At 39.9% G+C, this 24909-nt stretch overlaps 1 long non-coding RNA gene across 1 annotated transcript; it reads right to left on the bottom strand.

Moving 5' to 3' along the window:
• Positions 1-1523: 1523 nt before the first annotated feature.
• LOC140698408 (uncharacterized) lies at positions 1524-22253 on the bottom strand. The gene is made up of 4 exons (XR_012076193.1): positions 22107-22253; positions 10030-10156; positions 2163-2212; positions 1524-1672 (listed from the first exon to the last, which is right to left on the bottom strand). It is a non-coding gene; the product is annotated as an uncharacterized lncRNA (long non-coding RNA).
• Between the last annotated feature and the right edge of the window lie 2656 nt (positions 22254-24909).

Below are 24909 nucleotides of genomic sequence, written 5' to 3'. Positions count from 1 at the left end.
GACTATTACTATTATTACTATTATTTTATGAAATAATAACACGGTTTACCTCACCCCTGCCCATGGCTGGTGGAAAACCAACTGAGTTTTTCTTGAGTTGTTTTCCAAGGAGTAGAGATGAGTTTATAAACAGAACACATCTTCAGGGCAAAACAGGCAGTGTGCATTACCAGCAGGCCAGACAGCAATGAAGGGTTTTCAATAGAGGCACCCAGAAGCTGAGAGAGAAAGCCTCCAGGACACTACAAAAAGCTGCCCAAACTGCCATCTCCATGGTACTACTGAAATAGGAAAGAACAAATCTGACTCCATATTTGATCTGTACCTTTGACTTTAACAAAGCCAAGTTAATATGCTCCGGTCTTTTCATGGGTTATGATGTCACAGAGGAAACGGACAGGTCAACAAGGAACCACTCTGCCGTGATCACGGAGCCGGGGACAGGGATGGGCTGCAAGATGTATGAAGCAGCCGCAACTGTGCCCGTGCTTCTAGGCAGGTATCCAAAATCGCCTCGACAAGGTGTCAAACATTTGTGCCCATGTCCTCATCAACAGACATGTATTAAAGACAAATGGAAACATATAAAATGCCAATACCCTTGCTGGGTACACCATCCAAGAACAAAGTCTCAGTTTGACAACTGGCCATCTCGGTTCCATGGGATTCATTCTTGGAGAACCTTAAAAACCACTCTTCTGTCCTCAAGAATTGCTGCATATTTGTCCTATCTTTGGCTCAGGGATGCAGAACGTTCAAGTGAACTTTAATGTCTGCACAGATTTGACTGTCTTTTTCCAGGCTCACTTGTCCATTCAAAAGAGGCCTGAGCTAAGTCCATCCTCCGTAAGATCTAGTCCCTCCAGTGACAGCTCATTGAGCCTGCAATTAAAAGCCAAGTGAACAAGACTGTCCTCAGCTAAAAAGTTCACCCATCTTTCACTGTTTTCTTAATCTCCTCTCCTGGCTAATTGCAACAGACTAACACCTCCCTCCACCAAGATACCCAACTATGTCATTTTTCTCCCCAAAGAGAAAATAAGGTCCATAAAAGAGGAGACAACTCCATAGTCACCTCTGAATTCTTAGCATATAGTAATGTCAATAAATACAACTCAGATTATTGTTAGTTTCCTTTAAAACCTTTCTGGTTATTTGAATGAGACCTTGGAAGAGAGGTGTTTGCTGTCCAGTATCTTGATCCACAAGACTCTGGAGGCCTTTTTCGGAATAGCTGTTCACTGATTCATTCAAAACACAACTTATCAATCAAGGAGTAGCTGTGCTTTTCTGCCAGGAGTTTGTGGTCACTCTCATGCCAGAACAGCTTTAAACTATATCCTTACTTTGGATTTGTTATTTTTCCCCTCTTCCAACAAAATTGACTTTTCTTACTTTCTTGTCTTGAGGAATTTTTTTTCCTATTTCACCCTTTAGTAAAGCAAGATTCTCAGGATGGGCTTGGCCCATTATATGATCACCCATCCAACTCCTAGTATGAGAGGTCTGGGGCTAACATCCTTCCCTCCTGTCAAGGCAACTGAAAATCAGTTCAGGAGCCAACCAGCACACCACGGCTTCTAACGCTCACGTATCTCTCAGAAACCCTGCTTTCTCGTTTGTCTTGGCTTCTGAGAATTTTCCCTCACTTTCTTGACAATGAGTTGTGCAGCTTGAAAGATGAGGAAGGAAGGTTTTATTTCTCAATCAGCATTTTAAGGAACTTGTGTAATGAAGGTTTTCAGGAGTTTCTAGAACCCTCCATTGCCGAGACAGAAAACACACTAGACATTTTCTAAATTTAGTTCTCATGTGCATTTTTTCTTTGCTTTTTTTTTCTTAACTGCTAACAGACATTTTTTAATTAAAAAAAAATAAGGCCCCAAAAAGAATAGAACACTGAAGGGGCAAACAAAATTAAAGGGCAAAGACAGAAAAATGATAACTACTCTACAAAGTTAATGTAATACATACACTATGTATCAGATCAGCAATTCTCAGTAACAGCTAATTGAAACATGACCATGAGGTAAAATTTCTCTCCTGTCAGGACATGGCCAACAGAAAATACAATTAAACCAACAAACTAATTTCCTAAGTCTGGCGAGGTACAGAAGTCTACAAGCTAAATGTGTCTTATTCTAGAAAAGAGGGAGTCTCACCAGCTCTTTTCTGTGGAGCCTGAGCCCACGGGAGGACGGTGAAGTGAGCTCTGTAAGTACCCAATTAGCAAAGTGAGTGATGAATAAATAGACGTGAGCTTTGATAACAGAGATAATACTACTATTCGTTTGTCCTTTAAAGTATGACTTCACGTTCAGTGATCAATACTTCAGCGTCCTTAGGAGTTGAGATTTTAGGAAAATGCACATCCTGGGCCCAGATCTCCTCTTTAAGCTCGTGACACTGCAGTTAGTTGTCTCAAAGGCAGCTCCAACTCCACATGCAAAGAGCTGACTTCACGGTGTTCCTCCCATAGCCGTCCTTACCAGGGCCCCTGGTCGGAGGGTAAGGTCTCCCTGCATCTCCCAACTCAGGCCCATCACTCACAGATGTGAATGGACCCCTCCTTCAGGGACAAGATATCCTCAGACACCGAGTCCCACTACCCTCAACTGACCTACCAGATACTCACTGGCACTCACTCAGCACTGACTCTCTGCTGGAGACCACGCTGCACACTGCACAGTGTATCTCACTGGATCTCCACAATAGTCCTGGGAATTGGGTACATCACTGCTTCAATTGATTAGGTAAATTGTTTCACTTCCTTGCGTGCGTCCTTCAAACTGACACGGCTACTAAGCCACAAGCCTGGGCCTGAAAACCACTTGAAAATTGGACACTGCTACACCTCGCAGCCACCCTACTCTGACTCATCACATCATCTCCTGCCAAGCCTTCTAAATGTTTCCAAACATTCTAGAAGACAAATATGAACTATGAGAGCACCCCACTCTCCTACTTAAAATCTGTCAATGATGGTTCACTCCCCTTAGGAGAAAGCCCAACCAGGCCTGAGCACAGCCTAAGGCCCCAGCATCCGCTTTCCCTGCACGGCCGCGCCGCCTCACCCACCACGCAGCTCTACACGTGCCGTGTCTAGGACAGGGATGCTGACTCCGCACAACCCAGGGCTTGTCTCACTCGAACAATGATCACCTTCTTCAGTGTTCATCTTCTTCATTGCTGACTCTCACAAAAATGTTTTCTCATGATGAATCAATATCTTTTTCCTTACAACTGCCCATCATTAATAATGAGCTCCCCCCAAAAGAGAGAAGACCTAATTCTCAGTCTCCTTATCTGTAAAGTGAGAATAACAAGGAAATATGTGAGGTTTCAAGAGAAATAATATTCATGTGAGGCTGAGGGACAATTCCATCATACAGTAAGCATTCAATATGTGCTTACGTAATATTAATAAGAATATATTGCATTCTAGCAACCTTCAATCAATGTTTTATGACTTTGTCCAACAGACTACTGACAAACTGTTGGACGAACCACTTTGAGCAGATCAGCACAAGCATACTGGGAGAGGTAAGTGCTGACTCCAGTTACAGCTGCAGCCACCCAGCACTACGGGGCGGGGGCAGTTTGCTCAAACTCTTACATGTTGCTTGAGCATTTAGTTCTCATTATAGAATAAAGACAGTTGTTCTTTAGTCAAAGCTCCTGAAACATAAATCTTCAAAGATTGATGCAAATTAGGTTTCAAGTACAACACTCTCACTAGAATTTATTTGAAAATTATAGTCTTAGCTACTCCGCACATCAAAAGGGCATAATCTTAATGTATCTGACTAAATACACTGAAAGGGTTGTTTAAAAGTAATTAAGAAGAAGCCATTCAGAATAAGCTCTCAGTATCATCTGCACAAAGACCCACCCAAGGGTCTCATTTCTCACTTCCACATAGGTGTTTTCAAGTAGCTTACCTTGGGTCTTGGTTTCTTATAACACGGGGTGGGGAATAGTTGTGGATAGATTTATGTAGCAAATATATACCAAGGGTATTTGTTGTGAAGGAATTCTACAAATAAGAAGATTGATACATAGTCCCACCCATAAGAAATTCAGCCTTTCCATTTACAACAGCATTAAAAATAAAGTGAGAGATACATTTAACAAAAATTTACAAGATTTGTACATTGAAATTTTTGAAGTATAACCAGAATAAATTTTAAAAGATCTACATATATGGAAGACATCCCATTTTCATGGAATGATTGACAATATTATTAAAAATGTTAAAAATCCTCAAAGTGAACTATATATTCAGTGGAATCCCTATCAAAATTCCAGCTGACTTCTATGCAAAATTGAAAAACTGATCCCAAAATTCACATGGACGTGCAAGGGGCCCAGGACAGCAAAAACAACCTTGAAAAAGAAGAGTAAAGTTGGAGGACTCACTTTAAAGTGTACTAAAATGCTATAGTACTAAGTCAGTATGATACTGGCATAAGTTTGGATAAATAAATCTAAAAGACACAATAAAAACCCACGGGGAAAAACTTACATTTACAGACACTTTTCCACTAGGGGGCCAAAAACACTCCATTGAAAGAATAGTCTATTCAACTAATGGTTCAGGGACAGCTGGGTATCTGCAGGCAAAAGAATCAATCTGGAATCTGAACACCCATATTTTATATAACAAATAAAATTAATTGAAAATAGATCACAGACAGAAATGTAAAAATTAAACCTATAAACTTTCTAAAAGAAGACACAGTATAAATCTTTGTGGGCCTAGGATAGGCTTTGGTTTCCTAGATACAAAACCAAGAGCACAAGTGATAGAAGGAAAAAGCAGATAAACTGGACTTCATCAAAACTAAAACCTTTTTCTTACAAAGGACATCATCAAGAAAGTGAAATGACAGGGGAAAAGGGTATCTCAAGTCAGAGAGTGTGTGCTTTGCAAAAAAATAAAATAAATCTTTACATCTAACTACCTCCCTTGTAAAGAAATTGTTTTAATGTTTAAAAAATATAGTTAAAGGACAATGTGCAGAATAGAAGAAAAATTTTGCAAAGCATGTATCTAATAAGAGAGTAGTATCCAGGATATATAACGAATGCTTACAACTGAAAAATACAAAAAAATACACCCAATTATTAAATTTACCACGAATTTAAATAGATATACAAATGGCCAATAATCATATGAAAAGATGCTCAGCATCACTAGGGAAGTCAAAAACAAAATGAGATCTCATTTTACACCCACTAGGATGGTTATAACCAAAACTTGGACAATAACAAATGTCGTTCAGGAGGCAGAGAAACCTCATATGTGGCCAGGGGAAAGGAACAATGTTGCAGCTTCTTTGGAGAAGTCTGGTATTTCCTCAAAAGCTTAGAGTTATATGTCTCAGCAATTCCACTCCTACATATAGAGTCATCTCTCAATATCCTTGGGGGGTTGGTTTCAGGAACCCCACACCCTGGATACCATAATCCAAGGATGTTCAAGTCCCTTTACAATCAACCATCTGGATTCATGTAGTGGAAACTACAGATATGGAGGGGCAAATGTACAGCCAACAGAATGAAAACATATTCTCATAAAAAATTTCACATCAATATTCATAGCAGTATCATTCAGAGTAGCCAAAAGTTACTAACAATATCCATCCATCAATGAACGGATAAACAAAATTACCAAGAATAGGCCCACAAACTTTTGGTCATTGAAACTTTGACAAAGGAGGTGAGAAAATACAATGGAGTAAAGACAGCCTCTTCAGCAAATGGTGTAGGGAAAACGTAACAACTGCATGTAAATCATTGAAGTTAGACTACTCCCTCACAGAATATACAAAAATGAATACAAAATGTGTTAAAGACTTAAACATGTAGACAAGACACTATAAACCTCTTAGAAGCAACCATAGGCAAAACATCTGACATACATCTCAGCAATGTTTTCCTAGAGCAGTCTACTCAAGCAATAGAAAAACAACCAAAAATATACAAGAGGGATCTAATTAAACTTACAAGCTTTTGCACAGCTATGGAAACAGTAAGCAAAACAAAAAGACAACCAACCTATGGAATGGGAGAAAATATTTACAATAAATGAAACTGCTAGGGGCTTAATTCCCAGAATATGTAAACAGCTTTTACACTTAATAAGAAAGAAAAACAAACAATTCAATTCAAAAATTGGCAGAAGTCCTAAAGAAACATTTCTCCAATGAAGACGTACAAATGGCCAGTAGCCACATGAAAAAATATTCAATATCATTATCAGAGAAATGCAAATCAAAACTGCAATCAAGTATCACCTCTCACCAGTCAGAATAGCCATCATTCAGAAGTTCACTGACAATAAATACTGGAAAGTCTGCGGAGAATTGGGAACACACCTACACTGTGGTGGGGATACAGTTTGGTGGAGCCATTGTGGAAAAGTGTATAGATGTTCCTCTAAAGACATAAAATTGACCTCCCAGATGACCCAGCAATGCCACTCCTGGGCATATATCCAGAAGGAACCCTAATTGAAAAAGACACCTACACCCCAATGTACACAGCAGCACTATTTACAATATCAAGACATGGAAGCAACCGAAATGTCCACTGAGAGATGACTGGATAAAGAGGTTGTAGTATATTTGTCCAATAGACTACTATTCAGCCATAAAATAATAATAAAATAATGACATTGGCAGCAACATCAATGGACCTGGAGAATGTCATTCTAAGTGAAGTAAGCCAGAAAGAGAAAATACCATATGAGATTGCTCACATGTGGACTCTAAAAAAAAAAATAGAAAGAAACAAAAAAATAAACTTATCTACAGAACGGAAACAGACACAGAGACATAGAAACCAAACTATGGTTACCAGTGGGGAGAGGGTGTGGGAAGGAATAACCTGGAAGTTCAAGATTTGCAGATACTGAGTATGTAAAGAATAAACAGCAAGTTTATACTGTATAGCACAGGAGAATATATTTAATATCTTATTGTAACTTATGTTTAAAAAGAGGATGAAAATGAATACAGGTAGGTTCCTATTTAGCTGAAGTGTTGTGCTGTACACAAGAAACTAACACAAAATTATAAACTAACAAGACTTCAATGAAAATATTTTTAAATAGACCAAAAACGAAAAAAAAAAGGAAAAGGATATTATCAAGCAAAAAGAATAAAGTACTGATTCAGGCTACAATTATGGATGAACCTTGAAATTTTATGCTAAAATAAGCCAGACACAAAAAGCCAAATAGTGCGCTTTAAAGTGAACTGTATCTAAGCGTTTATTGTACTACTCCTGTAAATTTTCCAGAGGTTTGAAATCTATCAATATCAAAATAAAATGTATTATGCATTAAAAACTTAAAAAGCTTCCTCACAGGAGGGCTTTAATTATTAAATGCAGAAACGCATATAAAGCTCTTGGAAAAACAATTTGCATGTCCACACACAGTCACTGCTGTCACTGCCACTCAGAGGGTGGTGACAGCGCTGATGAGAGCTGCCTCCACTCACTCCCCTGCAGAAAGGAGTGAAGGCCTGAGCTCTGACAGGCAGGGTGAGCGTGAACCTGAGTCATACACAGCCACGTTCCAGACTCTGCGTTACCCAACTTTCTTATACAAACTGCAACATGTAATGTAAACACGCTAGAGGGATGTATCTTACAACACAGGGAATACAGACAATGTTTTACAGTAACTATAAATGGAGCATCTATTGTACACCTGAAACTAATATCATATTTTAAATCAGCTATATTTTTATGAAAAATTAAAAAATATTTTTAAAATGCTATCACTTTAATATTCAATTCGGTTTTTAAGTTACTACTAAACAGCTCAGAATGTATAAAAGCATTTAATTGTGCTGTTTGCTTACATATTTATTTACATTCAGCCTCTTGCTAAAAGAGAATTTAAACAATTCTGTTAAACACAGCTTAACAACCATAACAACAAAAAGGCAAAACTGAGAGTGAAGAGAAAATGAAGATTCAATACTTAAATGAAACCAGGGGGAAGTAAACTCATAAAAATGGATTCCATGAAGTCAGGGCAAGTGTTAAGGCTGACTAGAAATTCAGCTGTAGGATTCTTGGCAGCGAAACCAAAAAGAAAAGATGATGGGGCGGGTGGTAGAGCGTGTGCTTAGCGTGCACGGGGTCCTGGGTTGAAGCCCCAGGGCTTCCACTAACAGGTTCATACATCTAATTAACTGCCCCCCTAAAAGATCACCAAAGAAAAGAAAAAGAGAAATTTCTTTCCCAAAGAACCCTGATATTAAATTTGGATTAAATATTAAAAAAAAGAAAAAAAGAAAAATTCAAAAGATAAGTGACACTGAAGGAAAACCCCAGCTGGGCTAACAAGCTAAGTCACAAATCAAAGTGTGATAAGTGTCGGTTTCCTGATCTAAGTTTTGCTGGGCTACCTGGTAAATCTGAAGTTTAGTGTCAGTTTACTGGGCTAATAAGCTAACCCGAAAATCCAAGGTCAACAGTTGTCAGTAACGTGATCTGTTCCAAATTGATAAGCTTCAGTGTACTGATTCCTTGCTTTTTGTTGTTTGAGCCTTATTGGGTAATAGCCCCATACTTGTAATTAACCCTATAAAACCTCATGTGCACGTCTTGGAGTTGCTCAGAGCTTTGGAAAAGAAACCCCTCTGAGCCCGCCAGCGTAATAAATCTCAGTACTCCAACCCTCTGTGTGATTCTTATTTCTTGGCTGGCCTTTTGTTTCCATAACAACACAAGCGATAATGCCCGTGAGATAAATCTGGGGAGGCTGCTGGTAAATCCCCATGTCTCACGTGGGAAAATCTGAAACATCCTTCTCACCACTCAGAGTCATCATAAGCCCACACCACACCTCCTGCCGTTAAATGCAGGAGCATGGTTAGGGCCCGGCCTTTGCTGTCTTTGTGTCATCACAGTGATACAGGATGGAAGGGGGAAGAGCACAGCCATTCAAGGAAGGCCGCAGCAATTGACATCAAAATGGTGAAGGATTCAACCCCCAATAGGCCTTGAGGCTCAGGATGAAGAGATTTAACTTCTAGCAGATCTTGAGATTCAGTAAACACCCATTGTAATAGTAACGTGGTTAATAACATGCCCCAGGCACCATGGCAGTCCCAATGCTAGCCACAAAAGGTCAAAGGGTGGGAAATGGCCAACTCCCTGGGAATCCTAGCCCCTTGCCCTAAGGCTGGTCCTTCTACTTATTAGCATATGAAACCACCAAGCCCAAGAAAACAAGCAACACAGCGCCACCTCGCGGTCATCACTCTCTGTCCCTCTTTGGAGAAGACAGACCTTCTGTCTGTGGGGTGTGTACCTACTTCTAATCTGTGCATGAAACCCCCACACCTCGTGACGTTTCTCTTGCATTTCAATGTATCTGTCTGAATATATATACCTTTACTCAACACTGGCTTGCTCTTGAATTCTTTACTGCATGAAGTCAAAGAACAAAATCTGGTGGGGCACATCCCAGGGGCTCAACGAAAGCCTGGGACACAGCCCTTCTCATGCCCAACGTTTTTTATTCTTGTATCAACAGGACTGGGCTGTGAAGGGAGGTCTGAAGCCCCAGCTAAGGGACAGAACCAGCTTCCAGGATTCCAATTTGCGGGCAGCCTCTCCCCCAGCTTGGGCCTTGGGGTCTGCCCGGTTCTCTGTGTTTCTCTGTTGTGCTGACTCCCCAGCCATACAGCGTACTCCTAGGCCTGTCCCCACAAAACCCTTCTCTCCAAAATACAAGCACGTCATGTCACAATCCTCTTGTTCAACCAGGAAATGTTCAGCCCACTTTTTTCCTCCCCAATAAATTACCCAACTGTCCTCCCTCCCATCACATCACTTCTTTCTTTGTGAGAACTCTGCACTCACCACACCCCATCATGAACACAGGTGTCTTGCTGGCTGTGACCGAGATGTTTCTTTCTCACACAGCAAGCGTCCTTTCACTTTCCCCTTGTTACCTTAAAAAAGCCTTTCCTGAGTCACCCACCCCTCTGATTATGAACTCACAATGTGCTGAAGTTGCAGTCACTATGTGCATACATCCCAGTTTTGGCTAGGTTTCCATCACAAGATCTTCATTAAGGAGCTGCATCAAGAAGTTATACAGGGTATTCTTACATCAGAGTGGAGGAACCTGCAAAAAATTTAAACGGCTTTGAAGAGAGTGTTAACCAGGGACAGAGATGTCGCGGGTCCTAGTCAAAAGTGTCATGAGGAAAAATGTTCTCCCAAGGCTCAGAGTGGCTTCTGAACACAGAATCCTCAGGGAGGAGGTGACAGGCAGTGATTAGGGTGGGTGATACAGGTTACGCTCCCCCAGCTGGGGAAGAATAGGTTTTTTTCTTGTTTTCCAAATAATTTCTTACTACCTTTTTCTCTTATTGCCACATACCATTTCCTACGAATTAAGCATATCAATGTCAGTCATTTGGGCCACTTGGGAGAAGCTACACGATGCCATTCACAGGGATGGGGCATGACAGCCACACCAGTCTAGGTTGAAAGACCAGTGGGGGTATTTGCAAGGTAATCACGGGCATGCAGCAAACTCCCCAGCTTCAATGACCTCATCTCAAAGCTGGGGTCAATAAAACTACCAAGCAAATTGCGTGAAGATTATGGCCAATATTTACTAGGTAAGTGCTCGTGAAAGCTGCCGCTTAATGGGGAATGAGTACGATCAATGAGGCCCTGTCTACCTGCCCACACGCGCCCTGCCTTCCTGCCTTGCTGCAACAGCAGAACTTGTTTAGCTGAGATTAACACCCCCAGAGCAGCCCAGACGGAAAAGCTCCCAGCTCTGCACGGCGAGACGTGTTCCTTTCCTTCTCAGAGCTGATCACAGTTTGCTGTCGTATGTGTTTATGTTTATCCCTTTTGTAACTCCCTCTCCTCCGGAGTTTTTGCTCAAGCAGCACAGGGCCAGGTGTGTCTTGGGTCCTGCCGGATATTCTGGGCAGGGAAACAGCCAACTCCATATCTGGCTCTGGTGCTGAACGGAGAGAGCAGAAGGCCCAGGGGCCCATGCTGAACTGAGGCCCCTGCACCCAAAATTATGGTCTGACCTTGGGCAAATTACACAGTCTTCTTTACCCTGAGATTCCTCATCTGTCCATGAAAATAACTGCCCATGTCACACAGAGTTACAAGTATTAAAGGAAATCAACAAATTCACAACCTAGCCAAGGGGCTACAAGTGCATCCTCAACAGACAAATGCTGCCTTTACGGCTCTGACGCACGCTAAGCGGGGCGGCCCCACACAGTGAACACTGCTAAGTGCCAGGGTGTTAAATGCTTCATGTGTGCTATAATACTCTTTAGATCTTACAACAATCCCAGGAAGAAATGAATATTATCATGCCCATTTCACAGATTCACCAACAGGTTGAGAGTATGCATTCTATTCCAAGGCCCTATGGTGAAGAAATGGCAATTTAAACCGGAATCTGGGCCCAGGCCTTGGCTCCATCTCTCTCCCATCCACCTGACCACTTGCCTATGAATTCCACCTGTCCAATATAAAAGTTTGCAGCCGGCCATCTCTTAAAAGCAATGTGTGCCACCGTTTGTCAATGTTGTTTAATTACCATAAACTGTTCTCAGAAACCACTACAGTAAAGAAAGTTGGACTTAAGGAATTCTGCATTGCGTTCTCCTGCAATGTGCAGGATCCCTTTCCTACACCTCCAAATCCAAGTGTATGCTTCCTCCATGTTTATGTTTGCACACGGTTTATTAAAGCAGAAGGTATCTGCAGTAATTCCATCTCGGTTGCTTTCCAAGGTTGCAGATTATCCATATTCGGTCTGTGAACGAAAATACTACAATGTGAATGAGAATACTGCAACCATGTCAGTAAACAAAGAATACTGATACCAAGTCATTAAAGGCTTCCGCCACTCCCCGGCGAGGACAGGCCTGCAGCCCAGCCACTGCAGCAACTCACAATGGTGCCCTCTGAGCAGACTCAGAATAAGAAAGGACGGGCTACTGGCCCGAGATAGCTAGGTGCTTGTCTAAAAAGTGAATTCAGTGAGTCCTAATATTTGCTTCCTCCCATTCATACAAAATCACTAAATTCTTGAACTTGAGTTACCTGGCTTTCTTTAGATAACAAGTAATCTTTTATTGTTCCAACAACCTGGTCTTTGTTGTAAAGCTCCTATATATCCTAGCTCTTCCTCAACCTCTTGGGAGCAGTCCCTCAGAGAGTTCTGAGAGACGGTCATCCTGGCTCGAGTCCTCCCGCCAAATAAAACATAACTCTTAACTTTTAGGCTGCACGTTTATTTCAGTCAACAGTTTTGGACACCATGAAGCACCACAGCAGATTTCTCTCCACTTGAACTCTCCAAGTAACCAGAGCCTTGGTACCAGCAGTGGCCCTTTGTGCTCATCCGCCTCCTCGGGGGGTCCAGATGAATTTGGCTGAGTCTCTCCTGGTTCTCAGATCTCACATATTGGTTGATGATCCTAAGTTTTATCTGGCGGTGTATCCAGGTACGTGGCCCTCCAGTTGAAAGAAACTGAGGTGAATTACCCACCCAGTGGAGACATCCCGAGTGGGTCCAAGTTGAAAGACACTGGGTTCAGGACTGAGTGGTTAGGTAAGAGGCTGGTCTAATGTTTTCCTCAATTTGGTTACCTCCATTGAATTTTTCAGGATAAAAGTAAAACTCTTATGAGGAAACTTTCAACTCCAAATTTTGGACCATCCTCCTGGATGGTAACAGCTTTCTCGGGTGACAGGGAATCTTCCAGGAGTGGTAGACACAAAGACTTCATGCCACAGATTTGTCCCTGTGGGAAATCTTACTAGCAAATTTATTCTGAGAACCCGACCTTACAATGGGGAATAGAACTTTCAAAAAAAAAAAAAATAAAGAACAGAAAAGAAAAGAAAAAGAATGACAGATTGCCAGTCTCCAAGTAAAACCCCAGCCAGATTTATGTACATACAAAACTTACAACATTAATCGGGAATAAGAAAAAAAAAAAAAACTCACTCTGGAAATAACCAGGCCTGATAAAAACATTTTTTGGCATTCTGAACTTATAAAAACAAAATCCCCTTTAGTGGGAACTTGGATTTCTCTTCCTGTGTCCTTGAAATGTAAACGTTTTATCTTTCTCTGGATGTTTTAAGTGTGTGCATGTAAGTATATATATGTTTAGTTTAGTTTTTAAAGGAAACCTTGGACTCTGCCATACAAAAGTTTCAAGTATTGTGTACATACGGTGGCCACACAAATAAATTGGGATTCTAAGCAATTCTTTGATTGTACCAATTTTCAGATATTTTGCCATCTTAAACTTTGTTGCATCAGCCTGGACCACGAAGGCTTTAAGCTTTTGGAGAGTAAACCTTTGAATTTTATTTAGGCAACACCCCGACTCTCATGTGGAAGGGCCTCTTCATCTTATTGGTTTAAAATCACTATATATATATATATATATATATAAATATATATATATATATATATTTATATATATATAAATTGATGGCCATATGATGGATTTTTTAATTTGGAAAAACTTTTTAATTGGTGAAAGTTTAAAGAGATCTCATTATAAACGGCTGTTTTATTGGTACCTATTAAAATAAAGTTTAAATGCAGAAAAATATATCTAATGGTTAACCTAAGAACTCAGATATAAAAATATAACTGGTTTGAAAAGCTACATTTTTGTTTTTCCTTTCTGATAAATGTTTCTAGAGATGCTAATAAAAACTTAGTATAATTAATGTTAATTAGGTTGAATAACTGGAAAAAGGATTGTAAAAATGTCAAAAAAACAGATAAGTGGCTTATCCCAAAAGGATAAATATTTTTATATGGTTATTTTGAATGAGATAAATAAAATGGACATTTTTGGATTTACATACAGGGTTTTGATACTACACTATGTAAAGTTAAAAAAAAAGGGCCAAAGAGTTCACCTACTTCCCCCCAACATTAAAGTTCAAACAAGTCCGTTTTATTTACCACAGTTTAAAATATATTTATATGTAGACTGAAATACTTGATCAAGGATTGGGACAACAGACCAATTAATGAAATTAAAAATCGAGAAGGGCCTAAGCTCTTTGGCTGAAACTTGGGCATCCTAGAGACTTCTATAAAATTATATACAATGTACACCCACAAAAAAAAGGTTTCTGTCACTCCTTCTAGAAATAAGAATTATTGATTAAACTTAATAAATATAAAAATTAAAGGTATAAGATTTAATAAAATTGAGATAAAAGTTTGTGAAATTGGTATATTTAGATGGTCTTTATATAAACCTTTTGCTTATGTTGTGGGATAGATATGTTTCAGTGGAAAAACGCTTCCCCTTCTTGGTATTATAAGGCTGGGCACATGTCTATCCGTCTGAAAATATTAATTGAACAAATTAAAGGAAACCAATATAGTTACTTGAGACGTCCAATATAACGTAAATCTAAAAAGTAATTTGAGTAGCTAAAAAAAAAAATAGATTTACCCTGGGTTTAACTTATAACTCAAGGAAAAGAGACATTAATAAATGTCTTATGCAAGCTTTGGAAGACAAAATAAAGAAAACCTTAGTTTTAAAACATGGAATTCTTTGTTTACAGCTCTTCTCACTGATACAAAAATGCCAATTAAGGAGATAAAATTGGGTCTGGGTGACAGAGCAGTTATCTGGGGACCTGGAAGAGAGTGTCTTTGTCTTGCAGATCAGAAATATAAATACAACAAACAGTGACCTAGGACTGAGCCTAATTAGCTCAACGAAATAAAACTTGAGGCCATGAAATTTTTGGCATTTTAGAACTCAGAACTCTGACGGGTCCTTCAGACTTTGTGAGGAAATCTTAATTATCTGTTTCATAAATAGTAAGCCTTAGTGATTTGAGCAAGCAAATTCAGCTTACTCCAACTATTATTATAAATATAAGTAAGTTTTAAAGTGAAGCTATGAGATCTCTAGCTTTTGTCTGTTTATAAGCCTGCATACAGATTATAGAAGTGAGATATTTCTACTGCTAAAAAAAAAAATTTTCGAAGTCAAAGAGCTCTGCTTAATGGATGTAAAATTATAAGAGCTTAAAAATTAAGTATTTTTAAAATAAAAACAACAAATTGACTTTCAGTGTCATGTGAATTGGAAAATATTCAATATTAAGGTAATATTTGATATTGTTTAGTTTAAGTATGTTCTAATAAATATAGACATCTTTAAAATCATCCATCTTAACTATAATACCTTTACTGTACCTAGGTTTAATGAAAGTCAAATAAGATCCTGTTATATCTGTTGCATATTTGTCAAAAAAAAAAATAACAGTAATGTGCTGTGGTAAAATTTTAAGTAAATTAAATGCAAATGAGATGAGAGCTTTGGGTAAATATTTAAAATATATTTTTAAAATGTATGCTTAAAATAATCTCTTAATGTTTGATATCTTTAAATTCTAGAGTTGTGCTAAATTAAGTTAAATGACAAGATTTTATTAAATATCTATGCCATTTTCAGATAAAATGATTGAAATATGAATTACTTAACATTTAACTTCCTCTTACAGTGAAACTAAAGGTGTTTAGAAATATTAATAAATGGTTGGTGTCACACAGAAATAGTCTCTATTAGTAAGGGAATGATCTCAGTATCCTAGGAAAGTAATATAAATGCGTAAAGGAAGATGTAAGAATGGAATAATACTTTGTTAATGAAAAATAGTGACTTTCTCCTGAAGCTGGTTACCTCTGAATGGAAGACAAAATAAGGGACACACTAATATAAGTATAGAAAGCTGTGGAAGGCTTGTGGAAAAGGAACCCTGAGGAAAGTTTTGTACGTGGTCAGAATTGGCTAAGTTTAGAATCAAATTGGGCAACGTAAATGAATCTTAGAAGTTAGCTGGAACAAGATTAGATTTGGTTTTCTCTCTGTTAAGAGGAAAAAATTTTCTTAAAATATTAATCCACCTTCAGTAACAGATTGTAAAACTTCTTATACCACTTAGCTGATCTGTTCTGCCTTTACATTTGACGTATTTTCTTGTTAATGAATTAGTACTACATTACAGTGATCTATATGTTTATCTGATCAAGTGTTCTGAAATCTTTCAAAAAGCTCCCCAAATATAAAATTCTAATTAATTAAATAAAAATTAATTTAATTAATTAAAATTCTTTTAATCTCCAGTTAAGTTTGGGATGCTACAGAAGGCCCCTGAAACATCCCAAAGAGAGATTTTTAACTATAAAGTTTCATTTGGCATTTTAAATAACATGGAATTGTCAAATGAATCATAAAACTTCTAAGGTTATATTGAATGAGAAATATTATTGATATAGGTATTGTAGAAATTATATGGACTCCCTAAAATTCTGGTTTATCTGAAATGTTACCAGTGATAATTATGGGTATAGTGAACAGGTTTCTTTATTGATTATAGTGTAACGGTGTTTAACCATGCTTTTAAATCTTTTGTCATTTATAGACAGTTAACTGTTTTCTTCTGATGGTTTTGCAAAATGCTTTCTCTTCAAGGAGATTTACTGATTTCTAATAAATTTCAAACTACAGCACTGAACTAAACTGGGTAAGAAATTTTAAAGTTCTAATGAAAACTCTCATTAAAAGAATTAGTTACATGGGACTGATTAACCAGCTGAATATGGTTATAATTTTTGATATTGTTTGAAATACTACTGCCTTTTAACCTGTTTCCCAGACATAAAGAATCTCTTCTCCTTAAGCTAGTTATGGTTCACAGCAATTTGATAAATTATAACTATGTATACAGACTTGGAACAGTTATCTTTTCTCTCTATCTGATCCCTCAAGAGACTAAAAACACTTAGGTCCCCAGTGGCTCTATCAGACAAATTAGGGAGATCATCTCCTAAGAGATATAGGAGTATAAAGGTATTTTAAGGATTTTAAAGAGAAAAGAATTTACCTAAATCTGTAAGGCAAAAATCCATGAAAAGCCTTGACGTGGCTTTCTTGGCCTTAGAAAACCTTATTAACATTCTACCCTGAGACTCCGTATTAAAACTTCCAACACAGTCAATTTAAAAAGCCTATATGATCAAATAATCAGATTTAATTTGTAAAGAAATTAATCTTGATTTGGCTATATTTGAGAAAACTGAGGGTAACTTTAGAGAGAAAAAAATTATATTTTAGTCGATATTAAATTCTAGTTTTGTTAATTGAGGTCCATATTTACTAAGACACTTCCCAGATCATTCCTTGCTGTTATGTCACACTGCTGTACGGTTTAATTGAATTATGAAAAGAATACTCTAGGTTTGATTCTGAAGCTCAGTAATCTATCCTTGGGTAAAATTCCAATGCCCCATGACCTGCAGCCAGGGGATTATACATACTGCAACAGGCATGACTTAAAGAACTGTCTCCAACCTGAATGGAAAGACCCTTTTTCAGATACTCTTAACTAGACCATACACACCAAAGCTGAAGGAAACGGAGTCTCGGATTCATTTCCTATCTGAAACAGCCCCTGCAGTGCACTGGCCTATAGAGCGCTGCTCACCTTAAAACAATGCCCAAATGGAGAAAAAGCTTCCATACCAGGATGAGAAGAAGACGACATCTGAGCTAGACTGCTGACCCAAGACACCGGACCAGGACTGTATACCAATTACTTTGATAATTTCTCCAACCTTTGATTATGAACTACTCCAATTGTTAAGTTTATGATAAATTACCTATGTCTAGTACTTCTGTGTTACCTTGGTGGGTTTCCCTAATACAAGGCTCTACTAGGTAGCCCTCAGAAACATTATTCTAAAAAGAAATTATACTTCTGTTTAGGCCACTGTTGATCTTACAAGGTGGGAGATTTCAACTGGCCAATTAATACCTGCTCTGACCCTGACCATAAATATGAACTTTCTCATAGGATCAAACTCAGAAACACAAGCAAAATTTTAACCCAAAAATACAACTTCTCGACTATTAAATTCTTACTCGTGACTTTATTAACGTTACTAGCTGTATTACTTATATCCTGTCTATTTTATAAAATTGTTGTCTATTACATTTCCCAATGTGTAACTAGGCCCACAAGATTGATGATGGCTAAACATCTTGAAGAAACAGATAAAATTTATAACCCTGAATAAAATAAATATAATAGTGTGATTCTAGGTATGGGAATGAGCAAAGAAGGTTAAACACTTCTTGGATCATAATAGAGTAGTAAGACAGGTGATCCAGAGAACTTTTAGTATCAACAGGGCCTGATAAAAAAAAACTAACACCTTGAATGGCAACTCAGAAGATTCTTCACCTGAACTAGGAATGAGCCATCCTAGCAACGTGGGACAAAATTGGTCATGAAATGTCTCTCAAAATATTGGTCGAATTTAGGACCAAGGGGGAACACTGTGAATGAAAATACTACAATGTGCATGAAAATACTGCAACCATGACAGTAAACAAAGAATGCTGAATCCGAGTCATCAGCGGCTGCTGCCAACCCCCAGCGAGTACATGCCTACAGCCCGGCCTCTCAGCCACTCACAGTGGTGCCCTCTGAGCAGACTCAGAGTAAGAAAGGACAGGATACTGGCCCTAGATAGCCAGGGGCTTGCCAAAGGAATGAATTCAATGACCCAAATGTTTGCTTCCCACCATACATAGAAAACCACTAAATACTTGAACTTGAGATATCTGGTTTTCTTTAGATAACAAGCAATATTTTATTGTTCCAATTACCTGATCTTTGTTGTAAAGATTCTATTTATCCTAGCTCCTCCCCTACCTCTTGGGAGCAGTCCCTCAGAGTGATCTGAGAGGCTGTCATCCCGGCTCGAGTCCTCCAGCCAAATAAAACAAATCCCTTAACATTTAGGCTGAACGTTTATTTCAATGAAGTCCCAGAATAGACACAACTCATCAATTCTGTAATGGAACACACTGAATCAGGAACCAAAAGCGTGTTTTAGTCCAGAAAATCTCCAGGTTCCTATTTCTTTCTGTCATTATACAATCCCTCCAGAACTCATTACTTTGCTGTCTGCTCCTCTGGCAACCAAACTCAGAGAAGAGTCAACTCAGCAGAGCACCATGCTGGGGAGAACCCCCCGCAGAAGCACTGCAGGCTGCCTTCCCTCCCGCACGCTCTGCTGACCCTTGGTGTCCTCCGTGGAGACCAGGCCAACACAGCTCTTCCCAACAGCTGCAAAGTCGCTCACGTTAAATAAATCATTTTATTTTATATGATATTTTACGTATATACCCATCTCTGAAAACAGCTTTGCCAGAAGCCCAAATCTTCAACATTAATCTGCAAAGGCAAATCAGGTCCCCAAGGGAAAACAAGTCTTAAGACGACGCTAAGGCCTCCAAAGTCCTCTCCACGACCATGAACCAAACTGCCTGCAGGTCTGCAGCTGCAGGAGGCTACATGTCTGCTTTTAAAGCAACCGCTTTCTGCCCTCGGGTGCTACAATGCCCTTTTATGTCCTCCCATCACAGGGCAAGAGCAGCCGCTGCAGAACCTTGCAGGGCAGCACTGACAGGACTGGACAAAGGGGATCAGAGCTAAACAAAGCATTCTGATGACACGAGCTTGTCACTGTGTCTCTTTACAGATGTAGATATATATAGAGAGAAGTGGGGTGATATTGCTCAAAGTCACACAGCTAATAAGTGGCAAAGTATATAACTCTGCTCCTCCCTCCTGTGTGACGCCCAACTGGGACAACCACAGGGTTCTCTCGTGGCTGCCTGAACAGTCTTTTCCTATCACTCATGACACACAATAGTGTCTGAACTTAGCCTGCATTTGCAGCATCTTTTCCCTCCAGTTTCTCAGGAACAAGGCTGTTCGGGCCTGTATGAATTCCGGCTTCCTGAAATCTCCGTGCTCAGGCTGGTCTTGCCTGTGCATCCGGCCCGCTGCTCAGAGGCTCTTCCTCCACTGCAGGAGGACGTTTCTAATCTTCACAGGGACACAACCTCAGGGGAGCTCTCCTCTCGCCCTCAGCATGGCAGGTGTCCCAGGCCTCATCCCGAGCAGCCCCGTTAGGACGGTGTCTGCCCAGCTCTGCTAGTCAGATCAGCAGCCTCACTGCCAGGGATTATACCCAGGTCACACTGCAAACCTACTGCCCGCCTCACAGCCCCCAGCCAGCAGGTCACCTGGAAGTCACAGCAAGTGCCCCACCCAATCCAGAAGTCTCTTCTTTTGCCAGCACCACTGATGAATGGTTTCCAACCTTCGGTCAGTTTCGCACAAAACAGCACCTTCAACTGTGAAACGGGTGGTTTTTCTTCTGCACCTCATCCTTACTGGAAACGTAAAGGGAAACCAAAAGGCCTTTCTCAACCCTTTTCTGATGAAACCCTCCCACCCACAATACTCATATGCTCAAGAGCTTTGGAGCCACATGATTTTCTTTCTCTTAGGCTAAGTGGCTCAAAAAACTGAGGGATTCTTTCTCCTTTGAGGGTATTAGCACTCAGTTTCTTGGCTTTAATCTGTTTTTGTCTCTCTCTTCAGTGACCCTAGCAGTTGCCAGCTCTTACTCCCTTCAGCAGCCTCCCTCCCAACATCTAGTCTAGGAAATCAGCTGTGATGAGGGGCACGGGGGCAGTCACAGAAGATGCAACTAAGGCACAGAGAGGCTACATAATTTGCCCAAGAAATCACCTTGAACCACCAACAGAGTGTGTCACGTCCCTCTGTTTAACTCTAATGCTAAGCAAGTTAACTTTTTGTAGATTATGTTTATAAACAGATGAGGTATGAAAATACATACAAGGACACACATCAACTCTAAGATATTCATTAACTCCACTATTTTGTTTCTATTTATTTTATTTCTATTAAAAAATTAAGAACCCCTGCAGTCAATATAGCAAAATGTTACTGGGTTTTAAATCCAGAATATACAGGGGTTGTGTCATTACTCATTCTTGTATGTATTTTCACAAGACAAAATGATTTGAAAGTCTCTCTCCCCGCCCCCTACTCACTACTGGCTCTCACCAGAGCTCCCAGACCACACATCTAACAGCCTTTCACTTTACCCACAGCTGAACTCATCAGTTTTCCCCCAGAACTCCCTCTGCTGCTTTCCCTCCTCAGAACACAGCAGGACCATTATTTAACTCATTAATCCACCCAGAAACCTGGGCCTTACTCCATCCTACCTTCACAGAAATCATTGATCCTTTCCTCTTTACCATCTAAACATGCCTTCAATCTGTTCGCTTTTACCCACTGACCGTCCCACCGCTCAAGTGGAAGCCAACAACACTGCCCACCTGGACTCATGAGTCTCCCAAGTGGCCCCACAGCCACTCTCCCCTACTTGAGACAAATGTGATTGTGTCTCTCCCACGCTTTTGGACTCATTTCAGACCCACTGTTCTTAGAAGAAACTTCAATTTCTTCACCTGGTGAAGGTCTTTGCCATGAAACTGTCAGCTCAGGAAGGGCAGGACACACCCTCGTCCCTCGGCTCCACCATCTGGCAGAGCATCAGCTTGGGGGGATTGAGTTCTTAGCAAACTACTTCACTTATCCATACAAATCCATGGTAGATTAGAAAGATTTTAGATGTTGAGCTTGACTATTAATTTGGGGATTTTGCACTGGCAACCTGCAAGTATATATTCTAATTATTGTGTCTTCTTAAAACCATACCCAGATTAAAGGAGTATTTGTGGAATGTCTTCGGAGTAAAAGGGACTGTACTTTTACAGATTTTATGTTTTAAAATATGAACAACCCGGACAGGGTCAAAAATAGTACCGCCTCACAAGTGACAGAAGACAGGTGAGACGCATATAGCAACAGGTCACAAAGATGGTAAGAGCAAAGTTGTTTCTCCAACCCCCGAAAAAATTCCTCCAAGAACTGAAAACTCAGAAATTTGAAAGTAAAATACTATCATATAAAGAAAGAAAATAAATAATCCTCTTCATCAGGGTTTCTAGATCTGACTGCAGAGTTATTAGCAGGCCATACTGAATCCTAGCACAGAAAAATCAGATGGACTAGTGGTGAGTAAGTTCCAGGAAAACGGCAGTAACTCCTCCACTTGAAAGAGGACACACACTCACTTGTTCAAGGTGATTGTAAACCACATTCTGCAGAAATTCAGAAGATTCAGGCACCGCTTCTAGATGGTGATGACACGGAAGGACGGCTTGGATGCATGCTTCTAACTGAGTCACCGGCATTTTTACACTGCAGGGGGAAATGGAGGCCCTCAGCCAAGAGCACAGTTGTTCCTGTCATGTATCCCAGGCCGTGCCTCGGGGACTCAGTGTACTGTAGCAGTCTGGCCCCAGGTGAGGACCCACAGCGTGGCCCAAGCAAGCAGGAGGGGCACTGTGCTTGAGAAATCCCATCCCCCATGGGGGCAAGAGGGGCTGGTGGGGTTGTGTGAACCTATAAATGCACATTGAAGTGATAAAATTAAAAGTAGCAGGCTATTTAACAAAATTTCAATTGTCATTGTTAATTTTACCATTCCATTCCGCTTGTCCCCTGCACTCTGAGACAGGCTTAGGCTCTCTCACACATGCAGCTCTGATGCAATAGTTGTGAAGTTATTTTACTTTGCTGCAAGTGTCTTCGCTCCCAGTGTCACTGTGACTGTCGTCTCTTAACACAGTCAGATATCTTCCTGGATCTCTCCCTGAGTTCCTTGCTCCTGCTTCTCAGATCCTGAGATAAAGAACAGGTGAAGGCACATGACTGGAAAAGTCAATGTGGACTTGACCAAAGTTCTCAGTGACCCCCTAGGTGAGTGCTGCCCACCCCTTACCTTCGATTCTCAAGGTTCTGCCCAGGGTGACATCCAGCCAGGAGAGAGTCCTGGGCCCTATTAAAAGCTGTGTGGCTTGGGTGCAGGGAAAGCTGCAGGAGCTGGTTCCGTAGCCGGTCCCATCCACACCTCTGCTCCTCTCTCTCCCGAGGCAGTGCTGCCAAGCCCCCAGGCTCCCTGAGCTTCTGTCTTTCTCTTCTACTCTACTTCAAGCCCTTTTCCTCTTCCTTTATTCCCTGATTATCCCTAGCTGGAGTGATTTTTCTATCATAGAATCTGAAAAAATTTCCTGCAGCTGAAAAAGTGGTGCCAGAGGTCAACGCGCATATGGTGGTTCCTGAATAGAGCCCCTGGTTAGGGGGACCCTCACCAACACTCATGGGGCATCAGGCATGTTGCAGGGTCGACCACCACCAACAAGAGTTTGCTGTGACACCAAGGCACGCACAGCATCCCTGCTCACTAAATTGTAGTTGTAGTCCTTTATTAAGAAGCAAAAATAAAAAAATTGCTCATGTTTCTTACTAAAATTATTAATGAGGGAGAAAAAGAAATTGTAATAGAAAGAACAAATTTCACTCCATGTTAGATGTGTTCATTTGGCTTTAATCCTGTACCTTGTTTTCTAGGCTCAGACTTGCTATCTCTGCACCTTTTGTAAAAGAAAGTTGCCTTTAGCCTGAAATATCCAGGAGGGTGTATTCTCCGGGCTCTGATCTTTAAGGATATTTGCTCTTCTACACTTATGTATAGATGGCAAGTTGTAAAATAGTGAATAACCTTTCTTTTTTTTGGAGGTTTTACAGGGGCACCATAATTTGACCCACATGGACAGCTGCAGGAACAAAGGATTTCAAGGACAAACAATTCATACAGCAAGAAGTTTGCAACAACCAGCCACATCCCCGCCACTTTTTAGTATAAAAGGAGACTGAATTCTGCCCTGGGGAAGAGAGTTCTACTGGATAACAATATGCCATTTTCTGGGTCTGCCAGCTTTACAAATAAAGTCTCTTTTCCTTACTCCAACATCTCATCTCCCGATTAATTGGCCTGTCATGCAGCAAGCAGAACGAGTTTGGACTTGGTAACAAATTGACTGCCTTAGAGGTAGTATATCTCCACTGTTTCCTCATTTCCAGTATTTCACAACCTATCAATTTTATATGCTTTTTAACAACATGAACAAAAAACCTATTACAAGGAATTGATTCCACAGAAATAAAATTATTTCTACTCCTTCAAAACTTTTTTCTTTTCTATTTTATTTTGTTTTGCTTATTGAAAAGAAAATAAATTCAAATCTTTTTATTTCACATATTTTTATAACTAGATATTGTAAATACTACAAAGATATTTAAATTGCAATAAAAATTGTTCATATATTAGTATAAAGATATATACACAATCAATGCAGATTAGGAAAGGAGTAGATATTTACTAAAAATCCACTGCACATCCAGTCTTTTACAAGCATATCCTGGAATATAAGCTCTATTATCCAGGGTCCCCCACCCCCAATCTCACTGCGGAGTCCCTTAGTAATCAACTACCAAGGCACCAGCATAGAACCATGAGATCACTATTTTAGGTATAAATGAGAGTATTAGCTCATTCAATTCTAAAACAGAAACCTTAAAATAAATACTGAACTTACTTACAGATAAACAAATTTGGACACAAAAAAGTACAGTTTCTCCCCAAATTCACAAAGATAATAACTGGTAAAGGCAAGATTTGAACTCATCTGCCTTGAATATAAAGCTAAGTTGGAAATCCCCTTCAACTGTGGAGGACCAGCAGCACAGCCTGTCACCCTATCTTTGTTCAGATCTGGCTTTAGACAGCCTGAGACAGCACCCCTTCCTATGGAACTCGAGGGCAAAAAATAACAATAAGGATTTTATATTCAGTAGTTTCTTAGGTCTCAATTATATAAAGTGTCAGCAGGTCAGCAGAAAACTCTGGGAAATATGAGTGGGTCGAGAGCTTTTTGCTGATAAGAAACTCAATCTATCAGGACAGAGTGACCTTCCCATGAGAGGCCTCATGGACATAAACTAAAGGCAACTGAGCAATGAAAACTAGCAAGA

The sequence above is a fragment of the Vicugna pacos genome, chromosome 9, assembly GCF_048564905.1.
Source record: "Vicugna pacos chromosome 9, VicPac4, whole genome shotgun sequence".
Lineage (NCBI taxonomy): Eukaryota > Metazoa > Chordata > Mammalia > Artiodactyla > Camelidae > Vicugna > Vicugna pacos.
The sequence above is the reverse complement of the archived record's forward strand: the minus strand, read 5'-3'. Positions and strand labels throughout refer to the sequence as shown.